The 18,573-nt window shown below is 39.3% G+C and overlaps 1 protein-coding gene and 1 pseudogene across 4 annotated transcripts in view; one reads left to right on the top strand and one right to left on the bottom strand.

The window, feature by feature from the left end:
* FUT8 (fucosyltransferase 8) overlaps nucleotides 1-18,573 on the bottom strand; it is a 231,580-nt gene that overhangs the window by 203,689 nt on the left and 9,318 nt on the right. For 3 of the 4 annotated variants that reach the window (XM_053673294.1, XM_037125937.2, XM_037125941.2), the window contains exon 1: nucleotides 4,323-4,707. The exons of the other annotated variant lie outside the window; for it this stretch is intronic. The gene's annotated coding sequence lies outside the window, so the exon portion shown is untranslated. Of the gene's footprint in view, nucleotides 1-4,322; nucleotides 4,708-18,573 lie in introns of those variants that run through there. 4 annotated transcript variants of the gene reach the window in all.
* On the top strand, nucleotides 2,721-3,147 carry LOC119034813 (oligosaccharyltransferase complex subunit OSTC-like; annotated as a pseudogene).

Raw genomic sequence — 18,573 nt, 5'->3', positions numbered from 1 at the left:
GCAGTGGTACATTTAAACGATACTACTCTGCCATAAAGAGGGTGGAAATTTTACCCTTTGCAATAACATGGATGGACCTGGAGAGTATTATGTTAAGTGAAATAAGCCAGTCAGAGAAACACAGGCACCACAAGATTTCACTTATATGTGGAATCTAATGAACAAAATAAACTAACAAACAAAACAGAAACAGACTCATAAATACAGAGAACAGACTAACAGCTGTTACAGGAGCTGGGTGAAAAAAGTGAAGGGATTAACAAAAACCAAAAACAAACAAAAAACCCTCATAGACAGACAACAGTATGGTGATTACCAGAGGAAAAGGGGAGATGAGGGTAAGTAGGAGAGGGTAAAGGGAGGTAAGTGGTGATGGAAGGAGATTTGACCTGGGGTGGTGAACACAAAATACAATATACAGTTAACATTTTGTAGAACCGTACCCCTGAAACCTATAATTTTGTTAACCAATGTCACCCCATTAAATTCTATGAAAAAATAACAATGAAAAACAGAAATGGTTCATTCCTGAGGCTCAGCATTAAAAAAGGGTAAAGAGTATATGAAACTATTCTGGCATGTCTTATAAAATTTTTAGACATGTTTAATTTTTATCATTAACCCCTTAATTATGGTAAACACATCACTATTCTCACAGATACTGTCATTCCTTTCAAAGAATCTATTTTTTATTTTATCAGGATTGAGATTCTATTTCATGATAAAGAACAATGGAGAACATACAACCCAACTGCTATTTTCAGAAACTAAATATTCTAATGATTTTAATAAACATATTATCAATTTCTAGCCTTAACTTTGAAGAATGTGAACAGTAAGAAATAAATTCACATCTTACTGATTACAGTTTAGACATCTAAGTAAAGTGCCAGAAACCAAAAATAAATAAACAAACTGCTTCATTTCAAAGGCGCAAGTTCAATTTAGTAGATCAGATGGACTCACTGCACTATATTGCAGGAGACAGGTTAAGAAGTGACCTTGGGATCCTTGCTCTACCAATGTTTCCAGGGCCCATTTCTTTATTGAAAGTATCTCTACTTTTAATAAATACCTATATTACCACACAATTTATATCTTTGCTGATATGACTCTACTTGAAGCTTTTTGATATTTAAGACTATAGACATTAAAATTAAAATTTTTAACAACATGCAATATGCACAAATGGTCAAGATATACTCCTTCCCTTCTGATATTCTGCAAAAGAAGTTTAAGTAACTACTATCACACACACACTCTAAGTTTAGAGACATATTTTCGGAAATTTCAAATGAGAAATTCAATATATCTTAAGTACTTTTCATTATTTCAGATCATAAAAAGATATTTTAATTAATGTGTAATATACAATATATAAACTCCACAAACAACTATGAACAGATATATGCCTATATCAATTCCCTAACTCTTTTCATCAAAAATGTTTCTTCTGGTCATAAAAATCTGATTTGGCGTGTTTTAAAAGTTCAAACATATTAAGCTACGCTTTGCTTTGGCACTAGCTCCCCCTCCAGACCAACCTGCTAATAATACAACTGCACTTAAAAAAATAAACAAGGAACTCAAGTTTTTCCAAGCCATCAGAAAATTTCAAAATTCACCACTTTTAAAGACATTCCAATTCCTTAAAATAACTATATAAAATTTGTAACCAAACCTTGCAGAATATAATCAGAATTAGTGTATTTTTCAATTCCATACATTTCAAATAGAATTGGCTTGTAGACAAACAACTCCAAACGACACTAAAATTTAAAAACATCCTAAAATAAATATAGTGATATACTTTATGGAAATTATTTTGAGCCACTATCCTAATAAACCACAATATACTCAGCTCACTACTCAATCAAAAATATATTTCTACATGTTTCTGCAGTCTATGCAAGTTTCATTCCAGTTGTTCAGGTTCTTCAATTCAAGTAGAATTCTCAATTTATAATGCAGCAAAAGGAAAATCCATGCATACAAACTACCCTCTATTTTCCTTCTAAATTGCCCATTTCTAATTCCCTACATTCTTACATATTAAACTATAAAATCACAATTTCGAATGTTTAAGTTCCCACCTTACTTTTACTACTGTATTTATAAATCAAGTAATCAAGACTTTCTATATGCATTTTATAGTATATTTCACAAGGCTACGAACATACAGGGCCTTAATATTTTGGCATTAACATTTTAGGTTGTTTGTTTTTTTATTTTAAAGAAGAGAGAATACAACTTACTCCAGTATTTCAGTGTAGCTTTGACATATTTAAATATTAATAATCTCTCCAAAAATGATTTTTATATGATGTACCCTTTAAAAGAACTATGCATAAAAACATATTAATCAACAAAGTAAATATGCACTTAATCCCAGGAATAACAAGGGGGGAAAAAAACTAGTATAATGAAACCTTGCCTACAGTTTCTAAAGAGAGCTAAGCCAAACTTCAGTCGGTTATGTGTGATGAGTCTTATTCTAAACTGATAAAAAGCACTTTTGTTGAAATTTGTTCTGTTACCTGAAAGTTTCGGATTATCTACTAGAGATTGTGGCTTTCTAGGTCCACCTTCTTAACTTGGCTTGAGTCAACTGCAAACTAATTCAAATACAGCAAGTCAAATGACACCTCTCCCTACCTTTATCCAAGACCTCAATCAAAAAGTTAATATAGAGATGGAGAGCTGCTATTGCCACCACCAACATGAAGATTGTACCAGTCCCATTCTTAGAGCTGGAATGCCCCAACCTGAAGCTGAACCTCTGGGTGTTTGCTCTGGTGTGGTGGCATTTGCTCTGGTGGTGGTGTCTTACTTATTCATCACCAGAGAAATAATTTATTATGTTATTGTTGAACCTCCAAGTGTTGGCTCTATGACTGATGAACATGGGCATCAGAGACCAATAGCTTTCTTGGCCTTCAGAGTAAAATGGGCAATATATTATGGAAGGACTCACAAGCAGCTTCCTGGTTTAGGTTTCATAATCTTAGACCGACCCAATGCACCAAACATTCTAAAACTCGGTAGGTTTCTTCTATTCATTGGATTCATCTCTGTCCTATTGTGGGTTTTTTTTAACTGGCTAGAGTATTCATGAGAATGAAACTGCCAGGCTATCAGATGGGTTAGAGTGCCTTTTGACAAGAAATCTATGGATACTGGATTTCTTCCTGTTAATAAACTTTTAAAAGCTGTACCAAATTCTCCTATATGAAATATGGAAAAGGATGAAAAACATCTAGTAGAAAACATGGGAAGCATATTGAAGCTTGGGCTAGAATATGGTATCAAAGAGACAAGCTTATCAGTATTTTCTCCTGCTGACCTATACTGACATACCAATGACGTTAAGTGGCATTTCCTTCTCAGTTTTTAATTTCTTAAAAAACATATACTATATTTCTACAACTACTAAATAAATAAATAAATAAATAAATAAATAAATAAGTAAGCAGCTAAAACATGGCAAAACGCGAAAAGCTCCCCAGGGATGAACCCTAACCACGACATTGTCATTGAACTTAAGAAATACACTGCGTCTCTGGCGTTCCGTATAGCTTCAGATTCCAGTCCCCACGGTGAGAGAACAGGTGCTGCGACCCAAAACCCACTCACTCTTGCAGGACAAATCTTCTTTAACTAATAAAGATGGAATCATTTAACCTTCCCAAGTAAGTTTAGATACTCGAAAGCCGCCAGATCATCATTTCCAGATCCAATGGGGGGATGTGGGCGCACTCGTGCCGTTAAGTGCCCAGGCATTGGCCCCTCGCTGGGAGTGGATCCTTGTACGGGTCCACTCCCTGATTTCTAGCCCGAGAACCCCTCTGGAAAAGTCCACAACGCAAAAGCATCCTCCTCCCCGCAGTCTGTGACTGCTGGGACAGAGCTGCTGGAGAAAGGACAGGTAGGTGTGGAGGAGAGAAGAGGACACCTCTTACCCTGCCCCCATCCCTTCTCCTCTTCTCTGCTTCTGCCCCTGCCCTATGCAACCATGGGAGACACAGAGGGCAGCTGCTGTGCAGCTCCATGTCCCGGCCCGGGCGGCGGTCGCCCCTCACCCCCTGCCCGCGCCCTCCCGACCGCGCAAAGGCACCCGCCAGATAGTCCCGAGGGCTCCCTCCCCACTTTTCCCGGAGCCGCTGGATAAGCAGCAGCAGTTGCAGCAACAGGCCCGGAGATCGACTGAGAGAAAAGAGCAGCGACAGTCTCCAGTCACATCCCGGGAACCTCAGCGGATCCCGCGCTTGCTCAGCCCCAGACCCCGAGGCGCTGCAGGGCCCGGCCCCCAAACGCCCCCTTACCCGAGGCGGAGCAGAGGCGGTCTCCGCTGTTTCCCAGTTGCCGCCGCTACAGCCCTCAGCCGCAGCTGCCCTGCGTGTGGGAGTTGGAGGGGTGGCTGGGTGGAGGATGCTACTCTCGACTGAAGGGAGAGGAAGAAACGGAAACAGGAACCACCGCCGCCGCTGCTTAACGGAGCCTTCGGCGCCAGAGAGTGAGGGAGAGCGCGAGGCGGCGCGAGCCGGGCAGTCGCTGACAGCGCGAGACCGAGCGCGAGTCGGGTCCAAGGCGCGCGACCCGGAGCAGCGCCAGCCCCATTCCGTGAGGAAGGAAAGGGGACAGCTTGACTGGGGACTCCGAGGGAGCTGCGAGGGGCGGGGGCCTGGAGCAGAGGGAACCGGGCCACTCGAGTCCGCCGGAGATAACGCGCGCACGCGCCAGAGCGCTTTGACTACAAGAGCAGGCGGGGAAACCCGGGTAAGCGCAAGCGTGCGCGCGCGAATGTGGGCGCGCGCCCCTCGGCGTTCCAGGCTTCTGGGAGAGGGCGCGCATGCGCAGACCGCTGCCACCTACGGCGACCCTGGGGTGTACCTGGGGTTCTCCCCTCCCTTTTCTCGCTCCCCCAACGGGTAGAGTAGCGGCAGTATCCGCGGCCAAGGAGAGCTGTGGACCACAGCGGGGCCGGAGACTTTCAGTAGTGCAGCGTCTGCACACGTGGGCGACGGTTCGAACGTGAGTGTAGGCCGCCCTCTACTGCTTGAAGGCCGGAGGCTGATGGGGCTGCGAGTCTAGCTGGCTCCCCGTTCCTGGGAGCGCCACCTCCAGGGAATGCCATATCTCGACCACCAGGACGGACAGACCCCTGCTACTTCAGCCGTGGCCCAAATGAGCGCGGGGAACTGGAGATTGGAAGCAGGCTCCCTGCCACTTGTTAGGGGTGATTGCAGCTTGCAACGCGAACAGATTATGGCATCGCACCCACATGGGACCAGCAAAGTCGTGCTTTATCTTGAGAGAGCTGTGTTTCCACATTCGCCTAGACAGAAAGATCCCCCATGAAGGCCTGAGTTCGATGCCTGGCCTCTCCCCCACCTGCTGCTAAGACAGCCCCTCGGCTGCAGCAGCCCCTCTGGGGCGGAAGTTTATTCAGTACGGAAAAACACGGGACAGAGGGGTGTGGTGGCTTTTCCTTAGTGTGCTTCCTACCCGCTCAGACTCGGGACATTTGTGGCACCCGAGATGCAGAGCAGTGGGCCGAAGAGCTAACTCACCAGCCGAGCAGCCCAGGGAGACTGAAGACCTGAGCACGCAGTCCGGGCACACAAACTAGTCGCGGGTCGGGTGGGGTGCCACAATGGCCAATCAGACGCGAGCTGCGTGAGTGGAGTATGAGCCGACCAATCAGAGGGTGGGAAAAATGAGCTTCCCTTACCAAACTCTTCCCGGTGCTTCCAGACCCACACCCCAAGCCTGGGATGCAGTACTGCGGGCAAGAGAAATGGTGCCCTAAAGACAGAAGAATTATTTTCCTAGACTTGGATATTTTTAAGTAAATGCCTTGGGTATTTATCCTTGAACAAATAACGGTGGCATTTTAGATGCTGAGTGTGAAAAGGATCATAGAGAAAAGGTTTGAGAGGCAGTGGCCTGACAAAACTCTAATCTGCCTAGTAACGTACATAAATTTACAGTATTTACTGAAACATTTTTAAAGGCCACGAACTGTGTTACAGAAACAAATAAGATACTGCTGACTCAAAAGAAAAAAGTTCCCTATCCCTCAAGAAGCTCGGCTTCTGAGAGAGGTTTGTGAGACCTGTGACTCCGGTATTTATGGGCACCCCTTTAAAGTTTTCCATGAAATAGTTTAGTAATTTTTGTTACTATTACCCTGTAAGGAGAGAAATTTAAGGGAAAAGTGGAGTGACTTATCTAAGGTCAAAAAATACACTGGCAGAGCCAGAATTACGTTCCAGCTTGGCTTAATCATCATTTGACAATCATGGTTGACACCCTCCACTGCACTGTTTATCAAGAAAACAGAATTATGCTCTAAGGTCTGCAGCCTTTGGTTGTTGGAAACAAACAGAAATTTTAGGCTTATGCCATAGTAAGATGGATTATAGGCCAAAGTCTTATCCATCATACTCTACATAATTTTTAGAAATCAGAAGTGAGGTAGATACTTGCTTTTTAGTTTAAACAGCATTTTGAAAAGTATTTTAGTAAACATGTTTAAAGCTTATCTTGTAGAATACCTCAAGATCTCCGAGTTAAAAGCTTTACATTTACCTCAGAACAACAGTTTATCTGGTCTTTATTTTTCCTTTCCAGAATCCTAGGGATTAAAATAGTTATCTTCTCTATCTCCTGCCCAAAATAAAAATAAAAATCTAACCAAGGAATATTTATCCAAGATTTAGTATATTTTTATAGCACAGTATAATATGTATTAAAATACCAAATAACTGGTGCCTCTAGCAGAAACTAGTTCTTCAGTAATTCCAGTTGTGCTCTGCTGTGTCAATGCGCTTCTCAGCCTGTGACAGAACACTGTTACCAAAGCCCTTTCCAGGACATGCCTAGGATTTAGCTGCCACCTCAGAACTGGAAGTATCAAATAACTGACTTTTGAGAACAAATCTTTACACGTTAAGATCAGGCCAATAATGTGTTTACAGAAAATTCAAAACAATCCCAGCATTTAAAAAAAAAAAAAACCTTTTACACTCTCTAGAAAGGAATATTACTAAACCTTTGCTTTTCTCTTGCTAGGTTACGGTAAATTTCTGAAAGTATGACCAAAAGGTTCTACACCTCACTGGCCACCAGAACACACCTCTGTCAAAGGGTGTTTTCTCCACCGGTTCCAGCCTCCCTCTCTGCTACTAGGCCCTCTCACTCTCTATTCTGACCCCAGCTTCCTGCCTGTGCCTCACATCACTCCTAGTTTCAGATATTTGCTTAAGAAAGTAGAAGTGTTCCACGGACTTCCTCCACCCCTCCCTCACCAGCTAAGCTTTAGGCCTATCTTTGCTTATGCAAAAATTTTTAAGTTCTGCTCAGTAAAACATTGTACAGAACATTCTTTATGACATACTGAGAACTACGAGAAACTTCGAGAAACTTCTAAGTACAGTCAAACCTCGGTTCTCGAACAATTTGGTTCTCAACCAAGTAGTTCACAGAAAAAAATGTCTTGGTTGTCTAACAGAACCTCAGGTCTCGCTTTTCTACCCAACAACCTTGTCATGCTGATACCTGTATGATCAGTCATGCATCTTTCAGGTGACAAAGGAGATTTGGTTTTTGAACAAATCGCTTCTGAAACAGTTTTCCAGAACAAATTAAGTTTGACAGCTGAGGTTCCACTGTACATCATATTCTTTTACGCAGCCTGGGCCAAATGCTTACTCATCAACCAGAGCTGCATGCGGGGTTCTTTCAGGTGGGACAAGAAGGAGTCCACCATTAAACAATGGAAACAATTACTACCTAAGTAGTAATTTTATTGAGACATTAGCTAGATCAAAGTTAATGAACTTGAATACTATCACATTTCCAAAGTTGTGAACATTCTTATAGGAACTAGTTTGAAATTTACTACCATTTTATTAATGACTATAATAAAGTAATTGCCAAGGTGTAATATTACTGAGTGCCAGCCTCCATAATAAACTCTTTACCCCCATCATGTAATTCTCTAATCAACCCTTCATGGTAGACCCTGTTATTTCAGAAGGTGGAGATCTGTGGGGTCACAAGGAATGGTTGAGAAGGCTCTTAGGAGGTTCAGCAGCAGCTACTCACCAAATAGGTTTAGAAATTTTCTCATCTCTACCAAGGTAGACCCACAGGATATCAGCCTTGGAAACATTGTTAATAATTTTTATTGTTCTGTTTTCTAATTGTTGCTGTAGTTACATTTTGCTTAGAGGATTCCATTTTGCAGTAGGTCATCCAAAAGACAACTCTTATTGCTATATACAAGAAGGTGTGACTTTGAAATAATTATTTTACCCATTTGGGCCTTAGTTTTCTCATCTGCAAAATAAAGGGATTGGACTAGATAAATTTTAGTTCATTGCCAATTCTGAACTATAATCAAACCAGCTTGACAATAACTACAAAAATGAAATATGAAAAAAACCTATATTTTCTAATTCAATGAATGTTTTAAGTTACTTTTGAGCCAACTCCTTAAATAGAAACTGTCTTTCTACACCCACTCATTAAAGAGCTAGAGCCAATCTTTTCAATCAGAAGAGTAAATGAAGTGCTTGATTCAGAGGCTGATCAAACTACCCAAACTACCCCTCCCTGTGAATAGCCTCCATGGCTAAAGTTTCTTCTCTTTTGGGATAAGGTATCATATAGTTTACACTATTGATTTCTTACTCAACATCCAGTCCTATACTTTCCTTATTAATAGAGCTGCTTGTTTTGTTTTTGTTTGTTTTTTAGGTAACCATTGAACCTCCAGTTACAAAAGGGCAACTCAATTAGCCTGAGTCGATCAGTAAATGAATTCCCTGGTATGACAGAGACTTGTAATGCTTACCCTGTCTTTCCAGGCATATACAGAGATTATATTTTCACATGTACATCCCTGCCACCACCCGCTCCCTTGTAGTTGGTTGGGCCATGTGACTAGTTATAGTCACTAGTCTACAGTGGGTTGTGCTTTGAAGTAATATGTGTGACTTCCAGGTAAAACATTTAATTGCAAATGTAAGTCTTTACATTTTTTACTCTGCCAAAGCCTAAAGACTAGTATTGTTGAAGTTTTGTCAGCCCAGGTCCCCAAGAAAGGACAATGTAATACAGCCTACTTTTCACCCTCATCAAGTCAGGATGGACAGTCTGAGTAAAAAATATCTTTGTTGTTGAAGCCACTAATATTTAGAGAGTTTTGTTTTTATTGCAGTATAACCTGGAACCTAAGTTATGCTAGGTCCTACACTATTCTAATTAAAACACCTGCAAACTGTTACAGTCCTGGAGTAAATTGGCCCAAGCAAACTGAAGGGAAAGATTTTTAGTCCATACTTGGGTGAGGATTCTCCTTCCTACGAGGTATGAACAAGTCAGCCTATAACTGAGATTGCCACTGGCAGCAACCTAACAACCACAAAAGGAACTAATCTTAGAATAAAGTCAACACACTAAGGATGGCAAATGGAGAGAAAAACCCTTAATGATATGATTGAACTGATGGCTATATCACTCCTGAAAGCTAATCCTCTCTAAACTTCTAATTCTGCAAAATAATAAATCTGTCTCCATAACACATAAGCAGAAATATATCTTTATCTTTGTATATCTTTAATTGCATCAGAGGTCTTAACATAGATCTAGCTCAAAAAGCACTGAAAAAATATTAGATGACTTAAAATTTTTAAAATACAATAGCTCGCACTCCTGCTTTCAGAAATAAAATATTACCTGCAGTAGCAAAGGGAAAAAGTAATTTGATTCAACCCCATCTTTTTACAGATGAAGAAATTAAGACCCAGACAGTGTAAGATTTATCAAGTTCATATAGCTTTGCTATAGCAGAACTGAGGAAAAAAATAAAAACTAATAATTGCTTCATCAAAAATGATGATAGTTTTCCACTCAAGATAGGGTTGCAAGCTCTGTCCCTGGTCAGGGGCAGAGACAACCAATTGATGTTTCTTTCTCATATCTGTTTCTCTCCCTTTCTTTCTCCCTTGCTGCTTCTCTCTCTAAAACTAAATGAAATCTTTTTACAATTTTTTTCAAAAACACTCTCCTTTATCATTTATATAAATCAGGCCACTGACCTACATTTTTCCATCATGTATAATTATAAGGATAGCCTACACAACTGTATAGCCAGCATTCACCATTCTTATGGGAACTTCTCCTTCCATTTCCACACTTTTATTATGTTATGGCAGCAAAAAAGCCATGTTACTACTGATTGTCCCTTGGCCACAGCTAATTGGTCAGGAGCTAGATGGACACCTCACCTAAGATGGGCCACTGTAGTCATTCCTCCAAGATTTTTAGACATTAGACTTTAGACTTTTCTTGACCATTGACAAATCTTTGCCTTTCCTTCCCCTTAGGCTTACTTTTTCCAAGAATTTCTCCCATATCCTTCCAATATATTCTCCATTGTGCATAAGCTAATTCCAAATGGTTTTTTTGAGATGCAATTAATACAATGATATGCTATATTATTATAAAGCAAAAAAGAAGAAGAGGAAAAATTCTTACTCATTTTTATTAACTAGAGCAATAACTCTAAGAATATGATTATCAAGTTTATAAAAATAAATCAAGAAACCCTTATCAAATACCTACTATATCTAAAGCACCTGTGATAGAGACTTGAAATTACCTCCCTATATCTATTTCCTTATTCTTCCATAATAACCAAACCATAATTTTTAGATTGTCCTATTACCACTCAGCTAAAATCCAGTACTTTCCAATATCCTCGTATGGTTATAGCCACATGACAAAATTCTGGCTGTTGATATCTAAGTAGAAATGTTGTGTAGTTACTTCCTCTTTATTAAGTCATAAAAAGGAAGAAGATGTATTCTTCTTATCATTTCTCTCCATCCTGTTACCTAGTTGTGATGTGATGACTGGAGCCCCTTCAGCCTTTTTAGACTGTTTATAGCTCTGCAAAGCCCCTAAGCTGAAGCAAGGCTTTGTGGACACTATTGTTGTTACCTGATCTAAATCCAAAGTCAAAAATAACATGAAAAGTGAACCTCAGGAAGGAAAAGAAATAGGTGATTCACAAGGTTTTAGGAGCAAAAGCCAAATGTAATTTTAGTCTGTGGTACATGTTGTAACACAACAGTTGGTATTTAAAACGAAGAGCAAAGGTCCTAAAAACAACCCCTTATAAATTCTGTTGGCACAATTTACAAGTAGATTTGTAAACTCACACAGATAGGATCAAGTGGAGCTAACGTATTTATTTCAAGGCTGATCATTTAGTTTAAAATACATTCCTAGTCTTAAGGGCTCTGGCTAAGAAGTCCATCCAACTTACTTGAGCTCTTTAAGGTTCAAGGAACAAAGTAACTCGGGTTACTTCACAGAAAAGAGGACTTTGAACTGTTTTCAGTTCAAAACACGTGGACTGAAACTTACCTAGGGCTGAACTGCCACCAGATACTGAGGCAACTGGAGACCTGCTCCTCCACATCTCCATCTGTTACATTCCTCCACGTCATTTTCTGCTCTTCTCTCAGTACCAACAGACTTCCATTATTTATTCCACCTTTAGGTTTTTATTTGTTCATAATTTTTGTTTCCTTATAATTTCATCTTTTTCATGGCATGACACAATCTTGACTATCTAATTCTCAGTTTCTTTGGTTCACATTCTCCAGAGAGAGAAATCTTATTGCATCTTAATATGTGTCTCTACTAAGTCATATCGTAGGTCTTCTGGCCTTCAGTCACGTGTTAATTCTGACCCAGACTACCTTGGCAAGGTGGTAGTGGCTGCCCCTTTAGCAGTGGGTATGGGTATAAGCATGAAAGACTCTTTAGTAGAGGTAGGAGGAGACAGACACAAGAATTGATATCTCTGATACCTTGCTAGACTACCTTGAAGCTTGCATTTAAACTGGAATAAGCTGGAGTAGAACAGCCTTAAGGGCTAATTTGGCCTGATTATGAGGCAATGCCTTTCTGAGTACTCAACTGGATGCCCAATGTGTTAGAAAGACTTGCTAGACTCCTTTCCCTTGCTTCCCTTTCAATTTTCTTTTTTTTAAGATTTTATTTATTTACTTTTTAGAGAGGAGGAGGGAGAAAAAGGGAGAAAAACATCAGTATGTGAGAGATACATTGATTAGTTGCCTCTGGCATGCCCCCGACTGGTGAACCTGGGCTGTAAATTAGGCATGTGCCCTGCCTGGGAATCCAACCTGCAACCTTTTGGTTTACAGGCCAATGCTCAATCCACTAAGCCACACCAGCCAGGGCTCCACTTCAATATTCTACAATTCTCCTAATCCTTGTAATAATCACATAAAGATCTTACCACTCTTCTATTCTCAGTATTTAGCAATTCAGTTCAATCTCGGCCTTCATATTGACCTTTGCAAATTCTTCAAAGTTGGTCCTGGTTTTATTTATGAAGTCAGGTGGGCTGTGTCAAAGTTCCTCTCCACACTGAACATCTAGCTTCTCACCAATTTAATGACTCAGCCCCCCTTACATTGGTTTGGTCACAAGGTGAACTAGGGAAAAATCATGTTAAGTAAATATGATATTCACTGCTCCTTTTAAAATCAGCAAAAAAGTGAAAGCCCTATGATAATGGGACAAAACTGTCTTCACATAAGTAAGACAAACATTTTAAAAGCTAACCTCTAGACAAATATTATGAAAACTAATGCTATGATACATTGAAACAAAGAATTTATGAATGTCTAATATGTAAGTAGTGGAAGTAGAAGTCCTATAGCTCTGAATTAACAAAAGGGAAGCTGGGAAGTATAGAGGAGCACAGGGCTGGGTGCTGAGCTCTGATGGCTCTGCTGCACGCAGTAGATGACCTACACAAGCATGTGGCATGACTCCGGATGCAATAATTTAAACAAGAAGTAACTGGGAGAAGAAATGGATGGCAGGAGGAAAATGTCAAACTGTGAAGGATGTGCTAACTGGTTAGATGAAAAAGTGACTAAAGATAAATGAGATTTGGGGTTTGGGTAACTAGTTATTTGATACCATTAATATAATTCATGGTTCAGTATAATTGCATTTAGAATCCAGGTCTTCTGATTCCAAAACCAATATTCTGTTCATTCTGTCAGTCTCAATGTTTCATTTAGAAAAAAACAAAATCCTAACAAAAAATCATTGAATCAGAGAGATATCCCCAGTGTCAAGAATAGTGCCTGGTCGATGGCAGATGCTCAATGAAGTTATTGAATAAATGGATAAGTAAATGAAGAATGAAGAAAGTACACTTTTTTCAACAGAAAGGATTTGACTAAATAAAAGAAGTTTTGTCTCTGCATGTTGCAAGATACTGCAAATGGATTATAAGAAAGTTCTAATACCTTCTCATAGCTACTTCTAAATTTTTTTTATTGATTTTAGAGAGAGAGGAAGGGAGGGAGGAAGAGGCGGGGAAAGAAAGAGAAAAAGAAACATCAGTTGGATGTTCTACTTATTTATGCATTCATTGGTTGCTTCTTGTATGCACCCTGACCAAAGATTGAAGCCCCAATCTTGGCGTATCAGACAACACTCAAACCAACTGAGCTACCCAGCCACGGCTAATAGCTATTCTTAAAGTACCATAGGAATTTTATAGAACGTATGTCCACATTGCTGAATAATAGAAGAAACCCAATTAACTTTCTATTCCTTATATAGGAATATTATTCATTTTAAAAATAAGAGCCTAATAAAATCATCCATGCAGCTCTTTAACTTTTAATAATCTGTTTGCCTCTAAGACAAAATACTTGATTAGTTTTCCTCCACAACTCCTCCCAGATATATGACTGTGGGAAACAAATTTTTCTCACCAAATGGAGTGAAACTAAATCTAGTACTTAAAATCTGAACTTTTCTGGAAAGTCTAAGATACTTGGATACCATACTTATAGAGATATTTATTTAAACTCTGGCATATAGTTATGATTCTTCATGATCTTGTACTTAAAGTATCCTTGGCTACATATCACAACTGATGTTCACCAAGATGGCAAAATTCTGATTGGTCAGGCGTCTATTTTGATTATCCGAGACAATGTAATAGTGTTTTAAATATTCAAAGACAATCTTTGTCTTCTGTGAGCTTAGCTTGGTAACAAGGAGGCTCAGTGAAGCTCTGGTAGAGTTGCACACAGATAGTTTTGATTTTGTGGTAGGAAAGTTTATATACTTCTTTCACTGTCTTCCAATGACCACTTCCCATTTTGCTCACCAAAGGACCTGGGATGAATTTTACATTCATCACATCTAGAACTCCAGTATCACAGGCAAATGAAGTAAGATAAATTTTTACAGGTAAAAACTAACTTAGATGTATATTTTTTTAAATGGTTTTAGGCTTGTGTCAGTAATGCTCTAACAGAGTAGCATGGACCATTCAATGCCTTGAAGTCCCTCCTGTATTTGTGTCTCGTAATTTTGCACAAATACAATTCTAAAAATACCAAACTGCTAGATATAGATGCTCATTAAATTGTTTTGTACAACAGATATTACTTTTTATGGTCAAAATGAAAATTGAATAGAGTGTATCAGATTTCCTGTTACATCTATAATCCTTTCCAACTGCTAGAATCATCTTCTAATGCTTTCTCCACTCAGAGCAGCACATGCTTCTGCCCCTGTTTAGATTTCCCAGGCTCTTGAGCAGTCAGATAGAGTTGTGTTCCAACGATGGGAGGTGGACAAAAGTGATGTATATATCACTCCCAAGTCCAATCAAAAGTGTCTCTGTGAGAACCTCCAGTGCTTTCTTTCCCTGCTTGGTGATCTTGGAGGTTAAATATTCTAGGTGGTCTCACTGTGAGATAAAGATAGGTTCCCTGGATTCCTGAACATCCACTAGAAGGAGAGCCACCCTACAGGCATTGGACTGTGACATGGGCCAGGAATAAACCTTTTATTGCATTAATCTACTGGTATTAATTAAACAACTACTATACTGACCAAGGGGATAATAGAGGGCAAAAATCTAGCCTCTCATGTAGTTACCAAACTAGGTGCCTTGGCACAATCTTTTGCCACAATGGATGCCCTCATCTGCATTCCCTGAGAGGAGGTAGCTTTGGTAATTCACAATACAGATGCTACATGGATTAGCAGTAGCCCTGTATCTCCTCTCAACTGATTACTCTGTCTCCACTTTCTTCCCTTCACAATCACTATATAAAGAGCTGCCAGATTAATATTACTAAGGCACCACTCTGACTGCATCATTTTCGGCTCAGAAACCCTCAGAGAGACCCCACTACTTCATGGATTAACCCCAAGATCCTTAGCAGTCTTCAAGACCCTCTACAATTCATTGAGCAAATCCTCCTATGCATCCCAATCACTACCTTTGTCTTCTCACCTCCATGTTCTCCATGGAAGGTAGCATGGCATGAAGCCGGGAGCTCCCTCAGCCAGATTCCATATAGCAGGTGCATTCCATCTCATATCCAGCATTCACTGACCTAGCGTATGGAACCTCTACCTTCACTTACTCCAGTAATTTCCATAGTATTGAATTTCTTCAAGTCCTCCAGCCTTCTGGAGTCACCTTTACCTCTAATATATAAATTAAAAGGCTCAACTTTCATCCTATATATTTTAAGGGGCACCTCCATCTGGTTTATTTGGGGGGAACAAGGGGGTTTATTCCCCAATTGTTCTTGAGTTAATTCACTCTATAGTCTGTTCCTCCATTCTGTCTCTGCAGCACAGCAAGAATTCACCTGTGTTCCTACCCCTTAGTGAATCCTATTTTTGTGGAGGGTGTCAATAACAAGTCGTCTTGCCATGAAGAAACCAAGAGGTGAGAGAACGACCATACATAATGCATCTACTCCTACAGTGTAGTGACTCAGATTAGAAGATTAAATATAGAATGTCCAAATAAATTTGACTTTCAGATAAATAGTAAGTCATTTTTAGTGTAAGTATATATATGTCCTATATATTGCATAAGACACAATTATGCAAAAAAAATGGTTTGTTGTTTGTCTGAAAGTCAAATTCAACTGGGCATCCTGCGTTTTTACTTGCTACATCAGGCACCGCTAGCTTGCTACATCAGGCACCGCTAGTAGTGGCCTCCTTTTGTTAAATCCTTGACCTTTGGCTCAGATTGGGGGTGAAAGCAGGACTCTTCCTGTCAATTTAATCCACTAAAATCACGGCTTTTAAGTAATATTTCCCTCCTCAACAGCAATGTTTTCCTTCCTATTGCTCATGTGTTATAGTAATTTTTACACAATAATATCTCTCGTATGACAAAAATAAGTTTCTTGAAGTCAGGAATCTTAATCTTCATATTCTTTTATTGGCTAGCTGGATCTTAGAGGCATCTTTCTGGCATTATCTACTTGCTACATTGGCATTTCAAGAATTCTAAACCACCAGCAGAGCCAGAAATTTTAAAGCAGATAACAGAATTAGAAGAAAATGCCTTGGGCATATATAATTGCAAATCCTAGCAGTTTTTCTGACTTGCATAATGAGCCATGGATTTTTCATCTTGGATTTGGGCATATGTTTCCAAATATCTCCCCGTGTTTTCCAGGAAATACTTGGCTGGATTTTACCTGAGGGGATCAGATACTCATAGGAACACAGATTATGGCTAAAAGTCATTCTTTTAAGATAGCTTGCCATAGTTGTAACTTTCTCCCTAGAACATAAAAGGTAGTGTCTCCACTTGGTGTGTTTTATTTCACTCTCTTTTAAACCCATTTACACATTTCCTGTAGCATTGGAAAGTAGCATACTGGCCACAAAGTTTTGTGAATCACATGGCCTTACTATCTAGCTCCTGCACCCTTTAGTTTATGGATAACTTCTCTGGCAGCCAGAAGGATGAATGGGTCAAAATAAAGGTTAATTGGCCCTGGCTGATGTAGCTCAGTGGATTGAGCGCAGGCCTGCGAACCAAAAGATCACGGTTTGTTTCCCAGTCAGGGCACATGCCTGGGTTGCAGGCCGGTTCCCAGCAGGGGATGCACAAGAGGTAACGATACACTGATGTTTCTCTCCCTCTCTCCTTCCTTTCCCCTCTAAAGATAAATAAATAAAATCTTAAAAAAATAAAGGTTAATTAAATACCATAAAATGTATATAAAATCATTAGAAACAAATAGCCTTGTTCTTTCTCTAAACACCCATATTCAAGCAAGCACTATCCTCCCAATGGCAGTCACTTAGATTTTTAGCATGATGATTCTTTTCACAAGGAACAGGGAATTAAACATAGCCAGAGAGGTGCATAGCTCTATACTTTCCTGGAGAAATAGTAGAAAGAATGGGTGTGGTCTGCCTCCCTTAAACATATAATGTGGAGATGGGGACATTTTCTGCTGTATTGAAATCTAACCCTTTAAGACAACTTCAGTTACTTCAATTAAAAAAAAGTATATATACATATTCATATCTATATATACATATCTGTCAATGGCAGCATTTAGAAAACCAACATATGCACATGGCTTTAAAAATTCAAAGGGAATATAAAAGGGCATAAAGGGAAAAGTCTCTCTTCCACACTGTCCCCTAGTCCTCCTCCCCCAAGGCACCAGTGTCACCAGCTTGTATCTTTCTAGATGTATTCTCTGAATATACAAGCATGTATGTATATATTGCCTTGAAACAGATTTTATTGACATATAATATATGTAAGATATAGAGTAATGTGCTATTATGCACATTAAATCTATTAAAATCTTTTTATTGTGTAATATATAAAATACTAAAACTATATAAAAGTGTAAAATTATAGTGACCTTATTTTCTTCATTTCACACTATATCTTTGAAAGCATTCCATATTAGCACATACCACTCTGCTTCAGTTTCATGGACCAATATATAGCATTTCATTATATGACTGTACCACTAACCAATGCCCTCCCACCCCCCCACCCCCCAAAAAAATTTTTTTTCAACATTTACTACAGTGGAAGCTTGTAAATTACTTTTATCTGTTAGGAAAATGGTTTCAAGTACCACTGAGATATTCAACAGATATTTACTAAACACTTAACCATGTCCAATGCACAATGCCTGGGCCCCGTAAACAATAAAGAAACTAAGAATATTCCTCTCTTAAAACTGTTTGGTCATTTTACATGTGTGTGCTATGGGATTTGTCTTGTCCCTCCAAAATTCATAACTAAAGACTCCTTCATCTATTAAAACACAAATCTTCTCTTCTAAATTTACTTTACTATGGCAAAACGGGAGTTCCATAGTTCTGAATCTTTAAAGTATCACTTTGAAGACTATATATCAATTATCTCTGCAAAGATACACCTGCACTTTATTCTAGAATGACAAAGTTTTAGAGCCAGAAAAGAAACTAATGATCATATAGATGAAGAATGTACAGCTAAGAAGAGGATAAATGACTGGACCATGCTCATACTTGATCTTATTTTCCTGATATAAAATTGGTTCAGCATACCTCCCCATGTCCCACTGAAAAATCAAAACTGTGATTTTAACTTGTGGCCATGCTAGAATAACAGGGACCTAATTTACCCTTTACCTTAAACAAATGAAAAACAGACAA

This window comes from Artibeus jamaicensis, unplaced genomic scaffold (assembly GCF_021234435.1).
Source record: "Artibeus jamaicensis isolate MK-2021 breed Jamaican fruit bat unplaced genomic scaffold, CSHL_Jam_final contig_851, whole genome shotgun sequence".
Classification (NCBI taxonomy): domain Eukaryota; kingdom Metazoa; phylum Chordata; class Mammalia; order Chiroptera; family Phyllostomidae; genus Artibeus; species Artibeus jamaicensis.
Note: the sequence above shows the minus strand (reverse complement) of the source record. Positions and strands in the feature narration are given on the sequence as shown.